This window comes from Cetorhinus maximus, chromosome 21, assembly GCF_964194155.1.
Source record: "Cetorhinus maximus chromosome 21, sCetMax3.hap1.1, whole genome shotgun sequence".
In the NCBI taxonomy this organism is placed as follows: Eukaryota; Metazoa; Chordata; class Chondrichthyes; order Lamniformes; family Cetorhinidae; genus Cetorhinus; species Cetorhinus maximus.
Genome location: NC_135899.1, coordinates 6389584 through 6412690, shown reverse-complemented (window position 1 = coordinate 6412690; position 23107 = coordinate 6389584). Strand labels below are relative to the sequence as shown.

General features: G+C 45.9%; 1 protein-coding gene and 1 pseudogene across 1 annotated transcript in view; one reads left to right on the top strand and one right to left on the bottom strand.

Moving 5' to 3' along the window:
- Nucleotides 1-23107, bottom strand: part of LOC144695499 (zinc-binding protein A33-like) — a 519682-nt pseudogene that overhangs the window by 288434 nt on the left and 208141 nt on the right.
- The window catches only part of LOC144695435 (regulator of G-protein signaling 3-like), a 195866-nt gene continuing 173078 nt past the window's right edge, over nt 320-23107 (top strand). The window contains exon 1 of the mRNA XM_078566323.1: nt 320-1078. The gene's annotated coding sequence lies outside the window, so the exon portion shown is untranslated. The remainder of the gene's footprint in view (nt 1079-23107) is intronic.

Sequence of the window (23107 nt, the reverse complement as noted above, 5' to 3'; positions counted from 1 at the left end):
GAGGAGCCTTAGTGAATTTCTGCAGTGCGTCTTGTAGATGGGACACACTGCTGCTACTGTGCGTCGGTGGTGGAGGAAGTGAATGTTTGTGGATGGGGTGCCAAACAAGTAGGCTCCTTTGTCCTGGATGGTGTCGAGCTTCTTGAGTGTTGTTGGCGCTGCACTCATCCAGGCAAGTGGAGAGTATTCCATCGCACTCCTGACTTGTGCCTTATGGACAGGCTTTGGGGAGTCAGGAGGTGAGTTACTTGCCGTGGAATTTGAATGCCCTCTCTCCATTCCTCTTTGTCTGATTTGACTTAAACTCTCCACCCCCCCGCTCCACATCTCCACCGTTCCTCGTATCTTTCTCAATCTTAAATCTGATGGGCTGAGGCAGTGGACTGTAGCTCTCACAGCTCATTGTAGGTCCCAGATGCCCTCCTTTGCCTTCACTGTGTCCGCTATCTGCTCAAATTTCCAGTAAGTCAGGGTGCAACAGTATGAAAGCTGGAGGGCTGAGGAGGAAAGTCTAACTACTTGCATACTGCGAGGATCTGTCCCAATAATTAGTGCGAGTGTTTTTCACCCTGAAGATAACCTATAAAGGATCAAAAGAGCCAGTGTGTTCCTGTACAATTAGCTGAACCTTCATCAGAAGATTGACGTTAAGGCTATTGTCCATTGTGCCAGGCCTTCAGATGACCCTGATTTCGAGGCCAGTCTGTGTAGTTGAATCTTAACTCAGTTTCTTAAAGGCTCCATTAATAATCCAGCAGGGGCTGGGTTTACACGCCTGCCTGCCTCTTAAAAGCAAGACTGTGTGATTCTCCTGCCTGACTGACTGAGTGGCTGCAGCCCTGACTGGAGCGCTGATGTCAAAATACTTGTGGGTGTGACTATTAAGATTTTCTTTTCGCCACACAAGGAGCTCAGAAAGCTCTCGAGCCTGCAAATGAGAGTAGCAGCAGCAGCAAGAATCTGCTTTTTCTCTCCTTCACGCACTCTCTCTCTCTCTCTCTCTCTGGCACCAGCCCTCTGTGGAGTCTCAACCAGGAAGCATTGGTGAATGTGAACAGCAGGCAGTTTACTCACTAAGGTAATACAGCCACTTCCCATCTCTCTGGCGTCTCCAAAATGTGTGTGTTTTTTTTCCTATGTTGTTACATAGCACCGTGTCAAAGTTTCACAGTGTTGCTTGTTAAGGCGAGCTGGATTCCAGCTGTTTTGAGCTTCTGTTTACTGATCCGTCTCGAATGACTGACTGACTGAGATTCGAGCAGAATCCCCAAAGAAGCGATGGTTTTGTAGTTAACAGACAGGAATCACCCAGTGCTGGGACTGCCTTCGATTCTTCCTGGCATTTGTTTCATGTTGACAAGAAGACAGAGAGAGAGAGAGCGAAAGAGAGGGGCAGGAAGAGAGAGAGAGAGAGAGAGAAAGTGCCAGAGGAGGTGATAGAGAGAGAGAGGGGCAGGGAGTGAGACAGGCAGGGTAAAGGACAGGGAGAGGGGGGTGAGAGAGCTAAAGTGAGAGAGGGAAAGAGGTAAAGGAGGCAGAAAGAGAGAAAGTAAAATAGGTAAAGGGAGAGGTAGAAAAGAGAGAGAAAAGGGTAAAGAGAGAGGCAGAGTAAGCGAGAGAGAGAAAGAGATAAAGAGAGAGGTGGAAAAGAGAGAGAAAAGGGTAAAGTGAGAGGCAGAGCAAGCGAGAGAGAGAGAAAGAGATAAAGAGAGAGGTGGAAAGGGAGAGAGAGTGAGGCAGAAAGAGGGAGAGTGAGAGTAACAGAGGGGCAGACAGAGAGAGAGAGGCAGGCAGGGAAAGGGGCAGGGAGGGAAAGAGGAGGGGGTAGACAGAGGGAGAAGCAAAGCTATCAATAGAGTGAAGAAGAGAGACAACAGCAAGATAGAGAGAGGGAGAGAAATAGAGATGGGATGAAACAGGGAGAAGAGAGAAATGAGAGGATGGTCATCGCAAATGAGTGAGAGAAACTGCTGAAGGAGATGTAAAATAGTGAGAGAATGAGTAAGAACCCAGCATTAAACGGAGAGTGAGAGAAAGAGTGATACAAGCACAGGATAAAACAGGGCAAAGGAACATGGAGACAACTCATACTGAATCAGAGATAGAGGGAATGCAGAGGCAAAGAAGACAGATACATACAGACTGGGGAGAGAGATGGAAAGAAAAAGGCAGACAGGAAAGAGATAGAGAGAGAGCATGAGAGTAACAAAGACAGCTGAGAAATAAAGAGAGATCCACCACAAGACAAAACAGAGAGATGCAAAGAAGAGGAGAGACAGCAGAAAGAATGAAACAGCAAGCAGAGTCCGAACATGGAAGGTGGAGAGGAGGAGGGACACACCTAAATAGAATGAAAGAGAGAGAGAGAGAGAAAGTGATTGAAAGAGGCAGAGAGAAAGATAGTATGCAGAATATAGAGAAAGGATAACCCAGAGAGACAGAGAAAGATCGGTCCTGTAATCAGATGGGCAGATTCGAATAAGGAGTGTCGGTAAATGGTCCTGTTAATTATTAGCAGCAGGGAAACGTCTTTCTCATTGGATTGTTTGACCTTTCCCATGATGGATTAAATATTTCGATAGGGAGCTCGCACTGCTCCTAGTTTCGGGAGGGGCAATATTGGTGATCGTTACAGGGCGGAGTGGCCTCGGCTTTCCAGTTGAATGTCCAGGCATGAAAACTTCACTCTCTAAAGCACCTCACACGGTGACAACTACAAGTAGCAAATGGATTAGAGAAGCATCACAATGAAAGATTAGAATAATGCTTGGTGGTTTGTAGTTGAACACATACTGGGCGCTGTCAGCAAGAGAGATTGTACTGAACTCACACTGGGCACAGTCTGAGATTGTAGCGAACCCACACTGGGCACTGTCTGAGATTGTACTGAACACACACTGGGCACAGTCTGAGATTGTACTGAACTCACACTGGGCACAGTCTGAGATTGTACTGAACCCACACTGGGCACTGTCTGAGATTGTACTGAACCCACACTGGGCACAGTCTGAGATTGTACTGAACTCACACTGGGCACAGTCTGAGATTGTACTGAACCCACACTGGGCACTGTCTGAGATTGTACTGAACACACACTGGGCACAGTCTGAGATTGTACTGAACGCACACTGGGCACAGTCTGAGATTGTGCGGAACCCACACTGGGCACAGTCTGAGATTGTACTGAACTCACACTGGGCACTGTCTGAGATTGTACTGAACACACACTTGGCACTGTCTGAGATTGTACCGAACCCACACTGGGCACAGTCTGAGATTGTACTGAACCCACACTGGGCACAGTCTGAGATTGTACTGAACCCACACTGGGCACAGTCTGAGATTGTGCGGAACCCACACTGGGCACAGTCTGAGATTGTACCGAACCCACACTGGGCACAGTCTGAGATTGTGCGGAACCCACACTGGGCACAGTCGGAGATTGTGCGGAACCCACACTGGGCACAGTCTGAGATCGTACTGAACCCACACTGGGCACAGTCTGAGATTGTACTGAACCCACACTGGGCACTGTCTGAGATTGTACTGAACACACACTGGGCAGAGTCTGAGATTGTACTGAACCCACACTGGGCTCTGTCTGAGATTGTGCTGAACTCACACTGGGCACAGTCTGAGATTGTGCGGAACCCACACTGGGCACAATCTGAGATTGTACTGAACCCACACTGGGCACAGTCTGAGATTGTACTGAACTCACACTGGGCACAGTCTGAAATTGTGCGGAACCCACACTGGGCACAATCTGAGATTGTACTGAACACACACTGGGCACAGTCTGAGATTGTACTGAACACACACTGGGCACAGTCTGAGATTGTACTGAACCCACACTGGGCACAGTCTGAGATTGTGCTGAACCCACACTGGGCACAGTCTGAGATTGTACTGAACCCACACTGGGCACTGTCTGAGATTGTACTGAACACACACTGGGCACAGTCTGAGATTGTGCTGAACCCACACTGGGCACAGTCTGAGATTGTGCTGAACTCACACTGGGCACAGTCTGAGATTGTGCGGAACCCACACTGGGCACAATCTGAGATTGTACTGAACCCACACTGGGCACAGTCTGAGATTGTACTGAACTCACACTGGGCACAGTCTGAAATTGTACTGAACCCACACTGGTCACGGTCAGTGATTTTACTGAACCCACACAGGGCACTGTCTGAGATTGTACTGAACCCACACAGGGCACTGCCAGAGATTGTACTGAACCCACACTGGGCACAGTCTGTGATTGTACTGAACCCACACTGGGCACTGGCAAAGATTGTACTGAACCCACACTGGGCACGTCAGTGATTGTACTGAACCCACACTGGGCACGGTCAGTGATTGTACTGAACCCACACTGGGCACTGGCAAAGATTGTACTGAACTCTTACTGGGCACAGTCAGCAGGAGAGATTGTTTGTGGATGGGGTGCCAATACAGTGGGCTGCTTTGTCCGAGATGGTGTTAAGCTTCTTGAGTGTTGTTGGTGCTGCACTCATCCAGGCAATTAGGATGTATTCCATCATACTCCTGACTTGTGCCTTGTAGATGGTGGACTGGCTTTGGGGAGTCAGGAGGTGAGTTACTCATCGCATCATTTCTAGCCTTTGACTTGTTCTTGTAGCCACAGTATTTATATAGCTAGTCCAGTTCAGTTTCTGGTCAATGGTAATCCCCAGGATGTTGATAGTGGGGGATTCAGTGATGGTAATGCCATTGAATATCAAAGGGCGATGGTTAGGTTCTCTCTTGTTGGAGATGGTCGTTGTCTGGCACTTGTGTGGCGCAAGTGTTACTTGCCACTTGTCAGCCCAAGCCTGGATATTGTCCAGGTCTGTCTGCATTCGGACATGGACTGCTTCAGTATCTGTGTGTGTGTGTCTGCGTGCATGAACATCTGTGTGTGTCCGTGTGTACGAATATCTGTGTGTGTGTCCGCGTGTACGAACATCTGTGTGTGTGTCCGCGTGTATAAACATCTGTGTGTGTCTGTGTGTATAAACATATGTGTGTGTCTGTGTGTATGAACATCTCTGCGTGTGTGTCTGTGTGCATGAGCATCTCTGCATGTGTGTCTGTGTGTATGAACATCTCTGTGTGTCCATGTGTATGAAAATCTGTGTGTGTCCGTGTGTATGAACATTGTGTGTGTGTGTGTCTGTGTGTATGAACATGTGTGTGTGTCTGTGTGTATGAACATGTGTGTGTCTGTGTGTATGAACATCTCTGTGTGTGTGTCTGTGTGTATGAACATGTGGGTGTCTGTGTGTATGAACATGTGTGTGTGTGTCTGTGTGTATGAATATCTGTGTGTGTGTGTGTGTCTGTGTGTATGAACATGTGTGTGTGTGTCTGTGTGTATGAATATCTGTGTGTGTGTGTCTGTGTGTATGGGCATCTGTGTGTGTGTGTGAACATCTGTGTGTGTGTGTGTCTGTGTGTATGAATATCTCTGTGTGTGTCTGTGTGTATGAACATCTCTGTGTGTGTGTCTGTGTGTATGAACATCTCTGTGTGTGTGTCTGTGTGTATGAACATCTCTGTGTGTGTCTGTGTGAATGAACATCTCTGTGTCTGTGTGTCTGTGTGTATGAACATCTCTGTGCGTGTCTGTGTGTATGAACATCTCTGTGTCTGTGTGTATGAACATCTCTGTGTCTGTTTGTATGAACATCTCTGTGTCTGTGTGTATGAACATCTCTGTGCGTGTCAGGGTGTATGAACATCTCTGTGTGTCTGTATCTATGAGTACCTGTGTGTTTGTCTGTGTGCATGCATCTGATTGTGTGGGTCTGAGTGCTTGTGTTTGTTTGTTTTTGTGTGTGTGTGGTGTGTACGTGTATGTGAAGGTGTGTGTGAACCTTGGTAGATAATGAAAATAGATGTTATTGTGGAGCAGTCTAGCAGAACCACATCTATTTAACAGCTATGCCTGCTGCCAGCAGTTCCGTACAATGGGAGTGAATGGAGAATGAGTTGGCCTATACAATGCTATTCAGTGGGAATGAATATTAAATGATTTTGCCCATTGTGTTTTCAGAACATAAGAAATAGGAACAGGACTAGATTGTATGGCCCCTCTGTCATTCAGTAAAACGATGGCTGAACATCTACATCAACTCTCCTTCTTGACCTATCTCCATATCCCTTGATTCCCTTAGTATCCAATTAACTATTGATCTCAACCTTGAATCAACTCAACAACAGAGCCTCCACTGCCCTCTGGGGTAAAGAATTCCAAAGATTCACAACTGCCTGAGTGAAGAAATTTCCCCTCATCCACTCGCTATTTATTCATTCATTGGGATGTGGGCGTCGCTGGCAAGGCCAGCAATTATTGCCCATCCCTAACTGCCTTTGAACTGAGTGGCTTGCTGGGCCATTTCAGAGGGCATATCAGAGTCAACCACATTGCTGTGGGTCTGGAGTCACATGTAGGCCAGACCAGGTAAGGACGGCAGATTTCCCTCCCTAAAGGGCATTAGTGAACTAGATGGGTTTTTACTACAATCAAGAATAATTTTGTGGTCATCATCACACTTTTAATTCTAGATTTTCATTTTTATTGAATGCAAATTTTACCATGTGCCGCGGTGAATCGAGGGATAGGGTGGAAAGTGTCGAAATCAACAAGGGCCTTACTGATTGAACACAAGGGCCTGTATGGACTACATCTGCTCTGAGTTCTTAGGTTTGTATTGTCAACTTGCCCTACCGCCTGCAATGATTCATGAACACACAGGCTGAGGTCCCTCTGCTCTTGCACACTACCAACTCCGCCCCGGAAATTTGAGCAGATAACGGGCATGGTGAGTGCAATGGAGGGCAACTGGGACCTACAATGAGCAACGAGAGCTACAGTCCACTGCTCGACCCATCAGATTCGAGACTGAAAATGGTACGAGGAACGGCGGAGATGGGGGAGGGGGGGAGTTTAAGTCAAATCAGGCCGAGAAAGAGGAATAGAGAGGGGGAAAGAAAGAGGTCATTCAAATTCCACGGTGAGTAACTCACCCCCTTACTCCCCAGAGCCTGTCCACCATCCACAAGGCACAGGACAGGAATGTGATGGGATACTCCCCATTTGCCTGGATGAGTGCAGCTCCCACAACACTCAAGAAGCTCAACACCATCCAGGGCAAAGCAGCCCACTTGATTGGCACCCCATTCACAAACACTCACTCCCTCCACCACTGACACACGGTGGCAGCAGTGTGTACCATCTACAAGATGCATCGCAGGAACTCACCAAGAGTCCTTAGACAGCACCTTCCAAACTCGCAACATCTGCCACCTAGATGGACAAAGGCAGCAGACACATGGGAACACCACCACTTGGAAGTTCCCCTCCAAGACACTCACTAACCTGAACTGGAAATATATCGCCATTCCTTCACTACCGCTGGGTCAAAATCCTGGAACTCCCACCCTAACAGCCCTGTGGATGTACCTACAATTATGGCCTTGGTATTGACAGACATCTCATGAAAGGATAAAAAAAAATTGAGAGAGAAAAGAGACAGAAAGGAAAAGTAAGTTTAAAAATTTGAACATTTTAACATCTCTACAAAGAATCTACTACATGCTGGAATGAGGTTGAGCGGTTTAAATTGTTCCCTTTCCGGGCACAGAGATCAGTTGGATTGCATGAACAGTTATCGTGCTGTTCGACGGGTATTTATAGTGTTAAGTACCAGCCCTGACTCCCTGTAGTGAGTTCAAAAGGGGAATCAGAACACACAAATCCAATAGGTTCTGAAAATTAACAGGTAGGTTGTGATAAGGACAGAAAAGAGTCAGTTAACATCTGTGGAGAGAGAAACTGAGTTAACTTTTCAGGTCGATGACCCTTCATCAGAACTGAGGAGAGTTAGAAATGTAATAGGTTTTGAAAAGTTCTAAGTTGGGGGTGTAGGGAGGGAGGGAGAGGAAGAGCAAAAGGGAAGGTCAGTGATAGGGTACAGGAGGTTGAGATGAATGGTGAAGTGACGGACATCGGCCAGCCAGTTCCAGAAATTTATAATTCACAGCGAATCTCTTCCTCCCCTGGCAGATTAGTTCATACACCGAGGGGCTGGGAATTGGATAGAGTCCCTCGGGCTGTATGACTCACAGTGAATGCACATGGTAAACATTACATGTACCACAACTGTTTTGATGCACCTCAGAGTCTAACATGTTCAATGTAGATCATTTGAATATCATTGCACTTTCTGTAATGACCATTTTGAATTGTTTGTAATGGTTATCTCGATATTTTATGAATAAGGTGTATTTTTGAAAAAAAAGGTTTGGTTCATTACTAACGGTGCAAAATGTCATCTTTCCAGCAAGATTTCTCCACACAACATCTACTCATGTGGTGTCCCCCTGTCTAGCTTTGAATTTGGCAGTTTTACATTGCCGTTGTGCCAAGACATTGAAAAATGGTGAAAAAACCACATGGTTTTCAACTACCGAAACGTTTTAAAAATCAGCACCCATCACGTGAGTTGTGCCTCCTGCCCTGTGCACGTGCAGGCAATCCATTTGACTCATAGCTTTAGAGACGCCTACAGCACAGAAAGAGGCCATTTGTCCCATCCTGTCTGTGCTGGTCAACAAAGGTCTGACGACACCAATCCAATTTTCCAGCACTTGGCCCATAGCCCTGGAGGCTATGGCAACGCAAGTGAATGTCTAAATACTTCTTAAATGTTACAAGAGTTTCTGACTCAACCACCCTTTCAGGCAGTGAGTTCCAAACTCCTACCACCCTCTTGGTGAAAAAGTTTCTCCTCAGCTCCCCTCTTAGCCTTCTACCTCTTACCTCAAATCTATGCCCCCTGGTTATTGACCCCTCTACTAATGGAAAAAGCACCTTCCTATCCACGCCCCCCCCTTAATCTTATACACCCTATCAGGTCCCTTCTCAACCTTCGTTGCTCAACCCCAGCCTATCCAATCTTTCCTCATAGCTCAGACCCTCCAGCCCAGGTAGCATCATGGTAAATCTCCCCTGCACCCTCTCCATTGCAATCACATCCTTCCTATAATGTGGCGACCAGAACTGCACACAGTACTTCAGTTGTGGCCTAACTAGCATTTTATACAGTTCCAGCATAACCTCCCTGCTCTTGTATTCTATGCCTCGGCTAATAAAGGCAAGTATCCCATATGCCTTCTTAACCACCTTGTCTACCTGTCCTGCTACTTTCAGGGATCTGTGGATATGCACACCAAGGTCCCTCTGACCTTCAATACTTCCCAAGGTCCTACCATTCACAGTGTAATCCCTTGCCTTGTTAGCCCTTTCCAAGTGCATTACCTCACACTTTTCTGGGTTGAATTCCATTTGCCACTGCCCTGCCCACCTGACCAGTCCATTGATACCCTCCTGCAGTTTACAGCTACCCTCCTCATTATTTATCATTCTTCCAGTTTTCGTGTCACTAGGGAACTTCTTGATCCCTACATTTAAGTCCAAATAGTTTATGTGCACCACAAACAGCAAGTGCGCCAGCACCGAGCCCTGGTTGGACCCCACTTGAAAGAGACTTCCAGTCACAGAAACATCCCTCTACCATCACCCTCTGCTCAAAGACCCATGGCTTTTCCTGACATACCCCACATTACTCTCAGGCTGGAGATTAAGGTGGCCTCTACCTTATGAGATATTAATGCAATGGGACTGCGCACTTACTGGGGACTGGGGAACAGTGCATCATTGGAGAACAGGGATGTTGTGTAAGATAGGTTGACACTGAACTCTATGGGTTTTTTTCATTCATCATTGGCTGGGCCAGCATTTATTGCCCATCCCTAATTGCCCTTGAGAACTGAACACTAGGCCACTTCAGAGGACATTTAAGAGTCAGCCACATTGTTGTGGATCAGACCAGAAAAGGACAGCAGATTTTCTTCCCTAAAGGACATTGGTGAACTAGATGAGTTTTTGTGATAATTGACAATGGTTTCCAGATCTGCTGTGGTGGGATTTGAACCTGGGTCCCTAGAGCATTACCCTGGGACTCTGGATTACCAGCCCAGTGAGAACACCACTACACCACCACCTTCCCTCAACAAATACCTTCTGAAAGGTCATGCACACAACTGACTCTTTAAACTTGAGGCAGTCAGGACAAAGGAACATGGATTTAAGATGATGGATAAGGGGTTTCAGACAGGGAGCAGGGGAAATGGTTCAGCACAGAGGGGTGTGCTTCATTTATTGGTGAAGGTAGTGAGATTTGTAGGTGGCTAGCACAGCAGATCTATAGATAGTAATGGATAGAGTGAATGAAGTGGTGAAAGCCTGTGGAATGATAATTAATGTAAAAAGGATTGAAGTTAAGAGGATTGGATGAAACAATAGTGGGAAAGCAGAGACAATGAATGGTCAACAGCTGGAACAGGTCTCACAATTTAAATTCCTGGGAAGCATTTCGTGGAAAGAAGGTTAGTGTCTTAAAAAAATCAGAGCTCAGGTAGCTATGTCCAAAAATGTATTCTCCATACATAAAGAATTGCTCAGCATAGGAATGAGTAGAGATTTTAAGAAAAGGATTGTGGAGACTGCGATTTGGGCATTGTTGTTGTACAGGTCTGAAACGTGAACCTTGAGAAGAGAGGCCAGCCAAAGACTAGAAGACTGTGCAGTGTGGCTCTGGAGAAGGATGGAGCGGGTCAGTTGGAGAGAACACAAGAGCAGTGAGGAAGCTCTTGGGATGGCGGAGGAGGCAAGGCCATTCGTGTAGATCGTGGAGAAAATACAAGAAGGTTGGATTGGCCATATCCTAAGGCATGAGAACTTGCTGAAGGAAGTGAGGGAAGGAAGGTTAGTGGGGTATAGCCCAAGATGGAGAAAGAGAATGATGACGTTAGTAACCTCGAAATTTAAAATGGGAGGCTCCTACGAGCAACTGTAGAGAGAACACAAAACCACCCTTAGGCAGATTACTTTGACTACTCACTACAGACGGCTGTAAGGTTTTATTACTGAAGACACAGCCGCCAATGGTATGTCAAAGGGAGATGGGGATGGGCAGGAGGCCAGGGTCAGAGGAACCAGGGGAGGGGTAAACGGTATTTGTCTTGCTTCCACTTACCTTGTACGCAGGGCATATCTCCCGGACAACAGTCCTGTATGAAGGCAGGAATGAAGAGATCTACACATGCCATTGAGAGATGCCAATTAAAACCTGATCAGCAGCCAATAGTGACTGAAAGGGTCCCTCAGGTATATGTCTGAAACGTATAGAATGGGGAGATGGTGGCCTAGTAGTAATATCACTGGATTAGTAATCCAGAGGCCCAGGCTAATACCTTTGGGATTAAATCTCTGAAGAAGAGTCATACGGACTCGAAATGTTGACTCTGTTACTCTCTCCATGGATGCTGCCAGACCTGCTGAGTTTTTCCAGCATCCGCAGTATTTTGCTTTAATCCTCTGGGGACATGAATTCAAATCCCATTAGAATTTACATTCAATTAATGGTGACCATGAAACAATCATCAATTGTCATAAGAACCCATCTGGATCACTAATGCCCTTTAGGGAAGGAAATCTGCCGTCCTTACCTGGCCTGGTCTACATGTGACTCCAGACCCACAGCAATGTGCTTGCCCTCTGAAGTAGCTGAGCAGGCCACTCAGTTCAAGGGCAATTAGGGATGGGCAACAAATGCTGGCCTTGCACATCCCATGAAAGAATAGTTGTTTAAAAATATACGATTCTGACAGGGCTTGATAGATGCTGAAAGCATATTTACTCTTGAGGGAGAATCTAGAACTATGAGGCACAGTTTAAAGATAAGGGGTCTCCCATTTAAGACAGAGATGGCAAGGAAGTTCCTCACCCAGGGGGCTGGTAGTCTGGAATTCTCTTCCCAAAAGAGCAGTGGAGGCTGGGTCAGTGAATATACCCTGAGTTTGATAGGTTTTTGACTGACAAGTGAGTCAAGGGTTATGAGGGGGGGCGGGCAGGAAAGTGGAGTTGAGGCCACAGTCAGATCAGCCATGGTCTTACTGAATGGTGGAGCAAGCTTGGGGGGCCGAATGGCCTACTCTTGCTCGTACATCCTTATGATCAGAGAGGGTGGGAAGACAGGAGACAGTTGACTCAGAAGGGGTTAAACATTCTGAGGCACAGCAGTAGCACTGCGTGACAAAGATACATGTCAGGAAGACCTTTCCCTCACATAATGTTTCCCAATTGCACTTCTGAGACAGTTGGCCAGCAATAATCAGTCTCCACATCGAGTACCTCTGGTCAAATCCAAACCATTCCAGCTGTGAATGTGAATTTAGCAGGCCTTTTGTTTGTTTCAGTCTTTTGCAGATGTTGAAGATTTTTTTGCCAATGGAACATAGCGTGAGACAGTCCATGGTGTCAACCATAGGTCAATGGCTCACACTGTCCCCTCTGAATCAGAAAAGTCATGGACTCAAGACACCCTTTCCAGAATTTTGAGCTGACACTCTCATTGTACTGCCAGAGGTGACGTCTTTTGGATGAGACATTACAACAAAGGTCTGTGCTGTACTCGTCACTTGATGTAAAAGATCCCTCAGTCACTAATACATGGAAGAGGATTTACTGAGTCTGACAGAGTGAGAGAGATGGATACAGGTACAGTAATTAGACAGTGTGCTGTATTAGAGGAGTTACTGAGTCTGACAGTGTGAGGGAGATGGATACAGGTACAGTAATTAGACAGTGTGCTGTGTTAGAGGATTTACTGAGTCTGACAGTGTGAGGGAGATGGATACAGGTACAGTAATTAGACAGTGTCCTGTGCTAGAGGAGTTACTGAGTCTGACAGTGTGAGGGAGATGGATACAGGTACAGTAATTAGACAGTGTGCTGTGCTAGAGGAGTTACTGAGTCTGACAGTGTGAGGGAGATGGATACAGGTACAGTGATTAGACAGTGTGCTGTGCTAGAGGAGTTACTGAGTCTGACAGTGTGAGGGAGATGGATACAGGTACAGTAATTAGACAGTGTGCTCTGCTAGAGGAGTTACTGAGTCTGACAGTGTGAGGGAGATGGGTACAGGTACAGTAATTAGACAGTGTGCTGTATTAGAGGAGTAACTGAGTCTGACAGTGTGAGGGAGATGGATACAGGTACAGTAATTAGACAGTGAGCTGTATTAGAGGAGTTACTGAGTCTGACAGTGAGGGAGATGGATACAGGTATAGTAATTAGACAGTGTGCTGTATTAGAGGAGTTACTGAGTCTGACAGTGTGAGGGAGATGGATACAGGTACAGTGATTAGACAGTGTGCTGTATTAGAGGAGTTACTGAGTCTGACAGTGAGGGAGATGGATACAGGTATAGTAATTAGACAGTGTGCTGTATTAGAGGAGTTACTGAGTCTGACAGTGTGAGGGAGATGGATACAGGTACAGTGATTAGACAGTGTGCTGTGCTAGAGGAGTTACTGAGTCTGACAGTGTGAGGGAGATGGATACAGGTACAGTGATTAGACAGTGTGCTGTGCTAGAGGAGTTACTGAGTCTGACACTGTGAGGGAGATGGATACAGGTACAGTAATTAGACAGTTTGCTGTGCTAGAGGAGTTACTGAGTCTGACAGTGAGGGAGATGGATACAGGTATAGTAATTAGACAGTGTGCTGTATTAGAGGAGTTACTGAGTCTGACAGTGTGAGGGAGATGGATACAGGTACAGTGATTAGACAGTGTGCTGTGCTAGAGGAGTTACTGAGTCTGACAGTGTGAGGGAGATGGATACAGGTACAGTGATTAGACAGTGTGCTGTGCTAGAGGAGTTACTGAGACTGACAGTGTGAGGGAGATGGATACAGGTATAGTAATTAGACAGTGTCCTGTGTTAGAGGGGTTACTGAGTCTGACAGTGTGAGGGAGATGGATACAGGTACAATAATTAGAGAGTGTGCTGTATTAGAGGAGTTACTGAGTCTGACAGAGTGAGGGAGATGGATACAGGTACAGTAATTAGACAGAGTACTGTGCTAGAGGAGTTACTGAGTCTGACAGTGTGAGGGAGATGGATACAGGTACAGTAATTAGACAGTGTGCTGTGCTAGAGGAGTTACTGAGTCTGACAGTGAGAGAGAGATGGATACAGGTACAGTAATTAGACAGTGTGCTGTGCAAGAGGAGTTACTGAGTCTGACAGTGAGAGAGAGATGGATACAGGTACAGTAATTAGACAGTGTGCTGTGCTAGAGGAGTTACTGAATCTGGCAGTGTGAGGGAGATGGATACAGGTACAGTAATTAGACGGTGTGCTGTGCTAGAGGAGTTACTGAGTCTGACAGTGAGAGAGAGATGGATACAGGTACAGTAATTAGACAGTGTGCTGTGCTAGAGGAGTTACTGAATCTGGCAGTGTGAGGGAGATGGATACAGGTACAGTAATTAGACAGTGTGCTGTGCTAGAGGAGTTACTGAGTCTGACAGTGTGAGGGAGATGGATACAGGTATAGTAATTAAACAGTGTGCTGTGCTAGAGGAGTTACTGAGTCTGACAGTGTGAGGGAGCTGAATACAGGTACAGTAATTAGTCAGTGTGCTGTATTATCGAAGTTACTGAGTCTGACAGTGTGAGGGAGATGGATACAGGTACAGTAATTAGACAGTGAGCTGTATTAGAGGATTAACTGAATCTGGCAGTGTGAGGGAGATGGATGCAGGTACAGTAATTAGACAGTGTGCTGTATTAGAGGAGTTACTGAGTCTGACAGAGTGAGGGAGATGGATGCAGGTATAAAAATTAGACAGTGTGCTGTGCTAGAGGATTTACTGAGTCTGACAGTGTGTGGGAGATGGATACAGGTACAGTAATTAGACAGTGTGCTGTATTAGAGGAGTTACTGAAACTGACAGTGTGAGGGAGAGGGATACAGGTACAGCAATTAGACAGTGTGCTGTGCTATAGGAGTTACTGAGTCTGACAGTGTGAGGGAGATGGATACAGGTACAGCAATTAGACAGTGTGCTGTGCTAGAGTAGTTACTGAGTCTGACAGTGTGAGGGAGATGGATACAGGTACAGCAATTAGACAGTGTGCTGTGCTAGAGGAGTTACTAAGTCTGACAGTGTGAGGGAGATGGATACAGGTACAGTAATTAGATAGTGTGCTGTGCAAGAGGAGTTACTGAGTCTGACAGTGTGAGGGAGATAGATACATGTACAGTAATTAGACAGTGTGCTGTGCTAGAGGATTTACTGAGTCTGACAGTGTGAGGGAGATGGATACAGGTACAGTAATTAGATAGTGTGCTGTGCAAGAGGAGTTACTGCGTCTGACAGTGTGAAGGAGATGGATACAGGTACAGTAATTAGACGGTGTGCTGTGCTAGAGGAGTTACTGAGTCTGACAGTGAGAGAGAGATGGATACAGGAACAGTAATTAGACAGTGTGCTGTGCTAGAGGAGTTACTTAGTATGACAGTGTGAGGGAGATGGATACAGGTACAGTAATTAGACAGTTTGCTGTATTAGAGGAGTTACTGAGTCTGACAGTGTGAGGGAGATGGATACAGGTACAGTGATTAGACAGTCTGCTGTGCTAGAGGAGTTACTGAGTCTGACAGTGTGAGGGAGATGGATACAGGTACAGTAATTAGACAGTGTGCTGTATCAGAGGAGTTACTGAGTCTGACAGTGAGGGAGATGGATACAGGTATAGTAATTAGACAGTGTGCTGTGCTAGAGGAGTTACTGAGTCTGACAGTGTGAGGGAGATGGATACAGGTACAGTAATTAGACAGTGTGCTGTATTATCGGAGTTACTGACTCTGACAGTGTGAGGGAGATGGATACAGGTACAGTAATTAGACAGTGAGCTGTATTAGAGGAGTTACTGAGTCTGACAGTGTGAGGGAGATGGATACAGGTACAGTAATTAGACAGTGAGCTGTATTAGAGGAGTTACTGAGTCTGACAGTGTGAGGGAGATGGATACAGGTACAGTAATTAGACAGTTTGCTGTGCAAGAGGAGTTACTGAGACTGACAGTGTGAGGGAGATGGATACAGGTACAGTAATTAGACAGTTTGCTGTGCAAGAGGAGTTACTGAGACTGACAGTGTGAGGGAGATGGATACAGGTATGGTAATTAGACAGCGTCCTGTGTTAGAGGGGTTACTGAGTCTGACAGTGTGAGGGAGATGGATACAGGTACAGTAATTAGAGAGTGTGCTGTTTTGGAGGACTTACTGAATCTGGCAGTGTGAGGGAGATGGATGCAGGTACAGTAATTAGACAGTGTGCTGTATTAGAGGAGTTACTGAGTCTGACAGTGTGAGGGAGATGGATACAGGTACAGTAATTAGACAGAGTGCTGTATTAGAGGAGATACTGAGTCTGACAGTGTGAGGGAGATGGATACAGGTACAGTAATTAGACAGTGTGCTGTGCTAGAGGAGTTACTGAGTCTGACAGTGTGAGGGAGATGGATACAGGTACAGCAATTAGACAGTGTGCTGTATTAGAAGAGTTACTGAGTCTGACAGTGTGAGGGAGATGGATACAGGTACAGTAACTAGACAGTGTGCTGTGCTAGAGGAGTTACTGAATCTGACAGTGTGAGGGAGATGGATACAGGTACAGTAATTAGACAGTGTGCTGTGCTAGAGGAGTTACTGAGTCTGAAACTGTGAGGGAGATGGATACAGGTACAGTAATTGGACAGTGTGCTGTTTTGGAGGACTTGCTGAATCTGGCAGTGTGAGGGAGATGGATGCAGGTACAGTAATTAGACAGTGTGCTGTATTAGAGGAGTTACTGAGTCTGACAGTGTGAGGGAGATGGATACAGGTACAGTAATTAGACAGTGTGCTGTATTAGAGGAGTTACTGAGTCTGACAGTGTGAGGGAGATGGATACAGGTACAGTAATTAGACAGAGTGCTGTATTAGAGGAGATACTGAGTCTGACAGTGTGAGGGAGATGGATACAGGTACAGTAATTAGACAGTGTGCTGTACTAGAGGAGTTACTGAGTCTGACAGTGTGAGGGAGATGGATACAGGTACAGTAATTAGACAGTGTGCTGTGCTAGAGGAGTTACTGAGTCTGACAGTGTGAGGGAGATGGATACAGGTACAGCAATTAGACAGTGTGCTGTATTAGAAGAGTGACTGAGTCTGACAGTGTGAGGGAGATGGATACAGGTACAGTAATTAGACAGTGTGCTGTGCTAGAGGAGTTACTGAGTCTGACAGTGTGAAGGAGATGGATACAGGTACAGTAATTAGACAGTGTGCTGTGCTAGAGGAGTTACTGAGTCTGACAGTGTGAAGGAGTTGGATACAGGTACAGTAATTAGACAGTGTGCTGTGCTAGAGGAGTTACTGAGTCTGACAGTGTGAGGGAGATGGATACAGGTACAGTAATTAGACAGTGTGCTGTGCTAGAGGAGTTACTGAGTCTGACAGTGTGAGGGAGATGGATACAGGTACAGTAATTAGACGGTGTGCTGTGCTAGAGGAGTTACTGAGTCTGACAGTGAGAGAGAGATGGATACAGGTACAGTAATTAGACAGTGTGCTGTGCTAGAGGAGTTACTGAGTCTGACAGTGTGAGGGAGATGGATACAGGTATAGTAATTAAACAGTGTGCTGTGCTAGAGGAGTTACTGAGTCTGACAGTGTGAGGGAGCTGAATACAGGTACAGTAATTAGTCAGTGTGCTGTATTATCGAAGTTACTGAGTCTGACAGTGTGAGGGAGATGGATACAGGTACAGTAATTAGACAGTGAGCTGTATTAGAGGATTAACTGAATCTGGCAGTGTGAGGGAGATGGATACAGGGACAGTAATTAGACAGTGTGCTGTATTAGAGGAGTTACTGAGTCTGACAGAGTGAGGGAGATGGATGCAGGTATAAAAATTAGACAGTGTGCTGTGCTAGAGGAGTTACTGAGTCTGACAGTGTGTGGGAGATGGATACAGGTACAGTAATTAGACAGTGTGCTGTATTAGAGGAGTTACTGAATCTGACAGTGTGAGGGAGAGGGATACAGGTACAGCAATTAGACAGTGTGCTGTGCTAGAGGAGTTACTGAGTCTGACAGTGTGAGGGAGATGGATACAGGTACAGCAATTAGACAGTGTGCTGTGCTAGAGGAGTTACTGAGTCTGACAGTGTGAGGGAGATGGATACAGGTACAGTAATTAGATAGTGTGCTGTGCAAGAGGAGTTACTGAGTCTGACAGTGTGAGGGAGATAGATACATGTACAGTAATTAGACAGTGTGCTGTGCTAGAGGATTTACTGAGTCTGACAGTGTGAGGGAGATGGATACAGGTATAGTAATTAGATAGTGTGCTGTGCAAGAGGAGTTACTGCGTCTGACAGTGTGAAGGAATTGGATACAGGTACAGTAATTAGACGGTGTGCTGTGCTAGAGGAGTTACTGAGTCTGACAGTGAGAGAGAGATGGATACAGGTACAGTAATTAGACAGTGTGCTGTGCTAGAGGAGTTACTTAGCCTGACAGTGTGAGGGAGATGGATACAGGTACAGTAATTAGACAGTTTGCTGTATTAGAGGAGTTACTGAGTCTGACAGTGTGAGGGAGATGGATACAGGTACAGTGATTAGACAGTGTGCTGTGCTAGAGGAGTTACTGAGTCTGACAGTGTGAGGGAGAAGGATACAGGTACAGTGATTAGACAGTGTGCTGTGCTAGAGGAGTTACTGAGTCTGACAGTGTGAGGGAGATGGATACAGGTACAGTAATTAGACAGTGTGCTCTGCTAGAGGAGTTACTGAGTCTGACAGTGTGAGGGAGATGGATACAGGTACAGTAATTAGACAGTGTGCTGTATCAGAGGAGTTACTGAGTCTGACAGTGAGGGAGATGGATACAGGTATAGTAATTAGACAGCGTGCTGTGCTAGAGGAGTTACTGAGTCTGACAGTGTGAGAGAGATGGATACAGGTACAGTAACTAGACAGTGTGCTGTGCTAGAGGAGTTACTGAGTCTGACAGTGTGAGGGAGATGGATACAGGTACAGTAATTAGACAGTGTGCTGTATTATCGGAGTTACTGACTCTGACAGTGTGAGGGAGATGGATACAGGTACAGTAACTAGACAGTGTGCTGTGCTAGTGGAGTTACTGAGTCTGACACTGTGAGGGAGATGGATACAGGTACAGTAATTAGACAGTTTGCTGTGCGAGAGGAGTTACTGAGACTGACAGTGTGAGGGAGATGGATACAGGTACAGTAATTAGACAGTTTGCTGTGCAAGAGGAGTTACTGAGACTGACAGTGTGAGGGAGATGGATACAGGTATGGTAATTAGACAGTGTCCTGTGTTAGAGGGGTTACTGAGTCTGACAGTGTGAGGGAGATGGATACAGGTACAGTAATTAGAGAGTGTGCTGTTTTGGAGGACTTACTGAATCTGGCAGTGTGAGGGAGATGGATGCAGGTACAGTAATTAGACAGTGTGCTGTATTAGAGGAGATACTGAGTCTGACAGTGTGAGGGAGATGGATACAGGTACAGTAATTAGACAGTGTGCTGTATTAGAGGAGTTACTGAGTCTGACAGTGTGAGGGAGATGGATACAGGTACAGTAATTAGACAGAGTGCTGTGCTAGAGGAGTTACTGAGTCTGACAGTGTGAGGGAGATGGATACAGGTACAGCAATTAGACAGTGTGCTGTATTAGAAGAGTTACTGAGTCTGACAGTGTGAGGGAGATGGATACAGGGACAGTAATTAGACAGTGTGCTGTGCTAGAGGAGTTACAGAGTCTGACAGTGTGAAGGAGATGGATACAGGTACAGTAATTAGACGGTGTGCTGTGCTAGAGGAGTTACTGAGTCTGACAGTGAGAGAGAGATGGATACAGGTACAGTAATTAGACAGTGTGCTGTGCTAGAGGAGTTACTGAGTCTGACAGTGTGAGGGAGATGGATACAGGCACAGTAATTAGACAGTGTGCTGTGCTAGAGGAGTTACTGAGTCTGACAGTGTAAGGGAGATGGATACAGGTACAGTAATTACACAGTGTGCTGTGCTAGAGGAGTTACTGAGTCTGACAGTGTGAGGGAGATGGATACAGGTACAGTAATTAAACAGTGTGATGTATTATCGGAGTTACTGAGACTGACAGTGTGAGGGACATGGATACAGGTACAGTAATTACACAGTGTGCTGTGCTAGAGGAGTTACTGAGTCTGACAGTGTAAGGGAGATGGATACAGGTATAGTAATTAAACAGTGTGATGTATTATCGGAGTTACTGAGTCTGACAGTGTGAGGGAGATGGATACAGGTACAGTAATTAGACAGGGTGCTGTATTATCGGAGTTACTGAGTCTGACAGTGTGAGGGAGATGGATACAGGTACAGTAATAAGACAGTGTGCTGTATTAGAGGAGTCACTGAGTCTGACAGTGAGGGAGATGGATACAGGTATAGTAATTAGACAGCGTGCTGTGCTAGAGGAGTTACTGAGTCTGACAGTGTGAGAGAGATGGATACAGGTACAGTAACTAGACAGTGTGCTGTGCTAGAGGAGTTACTGAATCTGACAGTGTGAGGGAGATGGATACAGGTACAGTAACTAGCCAGTGTGCTGTGCTAGAGGAGTTACTGAGTCTGACACTGTGAGGGAGATGGATACAGGTACAGTAATTAGACAGTTTGCTGTGCAAGAGGAGTTACTGAGACTGACAGTGTGAGGGAGATGGATACAGGTACAGTAATTAGACAGTGTGCTCTGCTAGAGGAGTTACTGAGTCTGACAGTGTGAGGGAGATGGGTACAGGTACAGTAATTAGACAGTGTGCTGTATTAGAGGAGTTACTGAGTCTGACAGTGAGGGAGATGGATACAGGTATAGTAATTAGACAGTGTGCTGTGCTAGAGGAGTTACTGAGTCTGACAGTGTGAGAGAGATGGATACAGGTACAGTAACTAGACAGTGTGCTGTGCTAGAGGAGTTACTGAGTCTGACAGTGTGAGGGAGATGGATACAGGTACAGTAATTAGACAGTGTGCTGTATTATCGGAGTTAATGAGTCTGACAGTCTGAGGGAGATGGATACAGGTACAGTAACTAGACAGTGTGCTGTGCTAGAGGAGTTACTGAGTCTGACATTGTGAGGGAGATGGATACAGGTACAGTAATTAGACAGTTTGCTGTGCAAGAGGAGTTACTGAGGCTGACAGTGTGAGGGAGATGGATACAGGTATAGTAATTAGACAGTGTCCTGTGTTAGAGGGGTTACTGAGTCTGACAGTGTGAGGGAGATGGATACAGGTACAATAATTAGAGAGCGTGCTGTATTAGAGGAGTTACTGAGTCTGACAGTGTGAGGGAGATGGATACAGGTACAGTAATTAGACAGAGTGCTGTGCTAGAGGAGTTACTGAGTCTGACAGTGTGAGGGAGATGGATACAGGTACAGCAATTAGACAGTGTGCTGTATTAGAAGAGTTACTGAGTCTGACAGTGTGAGGGAGATGGATACAGGTACAGTAATTAGACAGTGTGCTGTGCTAGAGGAGTTACTGAGTCTGACAGTGTGAAGGAGATGGATACAGGTACAGTAATTAGACGGTGTGCTGTGCTAGAGGAGTTACTGAGTCTGACAGTGTGAAGGAGATGGATACAGGTACAGTAATTAGACAGTGTGCTGTGCTAGAGGAGTTACTGAGTCTGACAGTGTGAGGGAGATGGATACAGGTATAGTAATTAAACAGTGTGCTGTGCTAGAGGAGTTACTGAGTCTGACAGTGTGAGGGAGCTGAATACAGGCACAGTAATTAGACAGTGTGCTGTGCTAGAGGAGTTACTGCATCTGACAGTGTGAGGGAGATGGATACAGGTAAAGTAATTAGACAGTGTGCTGTATTATCGGAGTTATTGAGTCTGACAGTGTGAGAGAGATGGATACAGGTACAGTAATTAGACAGTGTGCTGTGCTAGAGGAGTTACTGAGTCTGACAGTGGGAGGGAGATGGATACAGGTACAGTGATTAGACAGTGTGCTGTGCTAGAGGAGTTACTGAGTCTGACAGTGTGAGGGAGATGGATACAGGTACAGTAATTAGACAGTGTGCTGTGCTAGAGGAGTTACTGAGTCTGACAGTGTGAGGGAGATGGATACAGGTACAGTAATTAGACAGTGTGCTCTGCTAGAGGAGTTACTGAGTCTGACAGTGTGAGGGAGATGGATACAGGTACAGTAATTAGACAGTGTGCTTTATTAGAGGAGTTACTGAGTCTGACAGTGTGAGGGAGATGGATACAGGTACAGTAATTAGACATTGTGCTGTATTAGAGGAGTTACTGAGTCTGACAGTGTGAGGGAGATGGATACAGGTATAGTAATTAGACAGTGTGCTGTATTAGAGGAGTTACTGAGTCTGACAGTGTGAGGGAGATGGATACAGGTACAGTAATTAGACATTGTGCTGTATTAGAGGAGTTACTGAGTCTGACAGTGTGAGGGAGATGGATACAGGTACAGTAATTAGACATTGTGCTGTATTAGAGGAGTTACTGAGTCTGACAGTGTGAAGGAGATGGATACAGGTACAGTAATTAGACAGTGTGCTGTGCTAGAGGAGTTACTGAGTCTGACAGTGAGGGAGATGGATACAGGTATAGTAATTAGACAGCGTGCTGTGCTAGAGGAGTTACTGAGTCTGACAGTGTGAGAGAGATGGATACAGGTACAGTAACTAGACAGTGTGCTGTGCTAGAGGAGTTACTGAATCTGACAGTGTGAGGGAGATGGATACAGGTACAGTAACTAGACAGTGTGCTGTGCAAGAGGAGTTACTGAGTCTGACAGTGTGAGGTAGATGGATACAGGTACAGTAATTAGACAGTGTGCTGTGCTAGAGGAGTTACTGAGTCTGACACTGTGAGGGAGATGGATACAGGTACAGTAATTAGACAGTGTCCTGTGTTAGAGGGGTTACTGAGTCTGACAGTGTGAGGGAGATGGATACAGGTACAGTAATTAGACAGTATGCTGTGCTAGAGGAGTTACTGCGTCTGACAGTGTGAGGGAGATGGATACAGGTACAGTAATTAGAGAGTGTGCTGTTTTGGAGGACTTACTGAATCTGGCAGT